The sequence below is a fragment of the Penaeus monodon genome, chromosome 10 (genome assembly GCF_015228065.2).
Source record: "Penaeus monodon isolate SGIC_2016 chromosome 10, NSTDA_Pmon_1, whole genome shotgun sequence".
Lineage (NCBI taxonomy): Eukaryota > Metazoa > Arthropoda > Malacostraca > Decapoda > Penaeidae > Penaeus > Penaeus monodon.
Window position 1 is genome coordinate 45,874,945 of NC_051395.1, and position 2,500 is coordinate 45,877,444.

Genomic DNA, 2,500 nt, shown 5'->3' on the forward strand with positions numbered 1-2,500 from the left:
TCTCTTATTTCTTCGTCCTCTTCTTCCCTTCTTTTTTCTCTCTCTTCTTCATCTATTTTCGTCTTCTATCTCTCTTTCTTTTCTTCTTCTTCTCTTCTTCTTTCTCTCTTTTTCTCTTTCCTTCTTTCCTTCTTTTTCTTCCTCTTCTCCCACTGTGTATATGTGTTCTTCCTATTATTCTTCGTCTCCTTCTTCTTTTTCTTCTTCTTCTCCTTCTTTTTCTTCTTCTTCTCTCTTCTTCTTCCTCTTCTTTTTCTTCTTCTTCTCCTTCGTTTCCTTCTTCTTCTCCCTCTTCTTTTTCTTCTTCTTCTCCTTCTTTTCCTTCTTCTTCCCCCTCTTCTCCCTCGCCCAGTGCCGCAGTGGGCGTCCCGGGAGGCTGGGGTCAGTTAACCAAATCATCCTGGACTTTCTGCCATCGGCTCACCTTCTTCCTCTTCCTCTTCCTCTTATTCTTATTCTTATTCTTATTCTTATTCTTATTATTCTTTCTCCTCTTTCTCTTCCTCTTCTTTTTATTCTTCTTTCTCCTTCTTCTTTGTTTTCTCCTTCTTGTTGTTGTTGTTGTTCTTCTTCTTCTATTGCTTCTTCTTCTTCTTCTTCTTCTTCTTCTTCTTCTTCTTCTTCATCGTCTTCCTCCTCTTCTTCTTCATCTTTTTAATTCTCCTTCTCTTCCTTCTCCCCCTCTCATTATTTTTTTTTTTTTTTTGCTTCTCTTTTTCTTATTCCTTTTCTTTTTTTCGTTTACCTTTCCTTCTTATTATGCTTTTCATCTTCATCCTTATCCTCTATGTTCTTTTTTTCTTCTTTTCTATGCTCCTCCGCCTCCTTCTCCTCCTCCTGCTTTTCTTTTCCATTCTCTCTCTTATCCTCTCATCTAATCTTTTCTCTGACTCCTCCTCTCCTCCTGCCTTTCTTTCTCGTCTCTCCTTTCTTAACCTTCCTCCTTTTCCTCTTCCTTTCTCTTTTCTTCGATCTTTTCCTCTCGTGTTCCTTATCCTCCTCCTCCTCTTGCCTCCTCTTGCTCCTCTTCCCTCTTTTCCCTTCGTTACTCCTTCCCCTCTTACTCCTCTTCCTTCTCTCCCCCTCTTCTCCTTTTCACATCTTACTCCCTCTCCTTCTCCTTCGCTTTCTCCTCTTATTCCCTCTCCATCTCCTTCTCTTTCCACTTTTACTCCTCTTACTCTCTCCTTCGCCTCCTCTTTCACCTTTATCTAAATAATTCTCCAGTTGACAAGAAGAAAAGATGGCCTGGGGCGCTGGTTATCTCTCCCACCTGTTATTTATCAAATCATGCCGTTGCTCAGCTTACGTCTGCCGTATCTGTGGGAGGGAGAGGGAGAGGGAGAGAGAGAGAGAGAGAGAGAGAGGAGGAGAGAGAGAGAGAGAGAGAGAGAGAGAGGAGAGAGAGAGAGTGAGAGTGTGAGAGAGAGAGAGTTGAGAGAGATGAGAGAGATGAGAGAGAGAGAGAGGGAGAGGGAGAGGGAGAGGGAGAGGGGGGAGAGAGAGAGAGAGAAGAGAGAGAGAGAGAGAGAGAGAGAGAGTCAGGCAGGCAGACAAGCTGACAGACAGACAGACAGACAGACAAGTAGACACACAGACAGACAGACCAAACAACACCGTGTTTTATGATGGTCTATGTTTTGTGTGAAAAAGATTATTATAGATCATCGCGAGGTAGTAAGTAGGGAGTTTAATTGAAGAAGAAAATTAAAATGTTATGGAATGTGTGTTCTTATGAGTGACCGTATGTGAAGCAAATGCTCATTATCTTTATCTTCTTCTTTTTTTTGTATTAATATTATTTAGTTTTTATTTTAGTTCATTTTTTTACTTAGGGGATATTAATATTGTAACACTTATCATTCGTCATTAGCCAGGGAATCGGTGGAAACTGTCCGTCGAGAGAAGAAAACGGCGGAAAGTGGTCCGAATTATTGGCGTTTTATAGCTTGCTTTGCCCCTCTCCTTTCTCTCTCTCTCTGCTGCCTCCTCGCCTGCTGCCTGCTAGTTCTCCTCCGTCGATTATAACGTGACGTTCAGACGCTGAGCAGTGCCGCTCCTCCCGGTGTCTTGAGGGTTGTTGGTCATTCAGGTTTTCAGTTCCATTTCCGTAATGATTAGTGTGTTATGATGCGTGTTAAGTGCTGAGCCTGTGGTGATTTCAAGTGGTTTAATATCGCGTGTTTTTTCTGATAAAGTTAAAAGAATGCTAAGTCTGTGGTGTTATGAGGTGGTTTAATATCGCGTTTTTTTTATTATTATTATTCTGATTCTGATAAAACATTGTTAATAGAATATTAAATGTGTGGTGCTATGAAGTGGCTTCAAATCGCATTTATTATTATTATTATTATTTTATTATTATTGTTATTATTATTTGACAAAACGTCGTTAATAGAATGCTAAGTCTGTAGTGCTATGAATTGGTTTAATATCGCGTGTTGTTGTTTTTTTTCTGATTAAGCCTTGTTAAAAAAAGAGTGTACCCAATCAGACACGC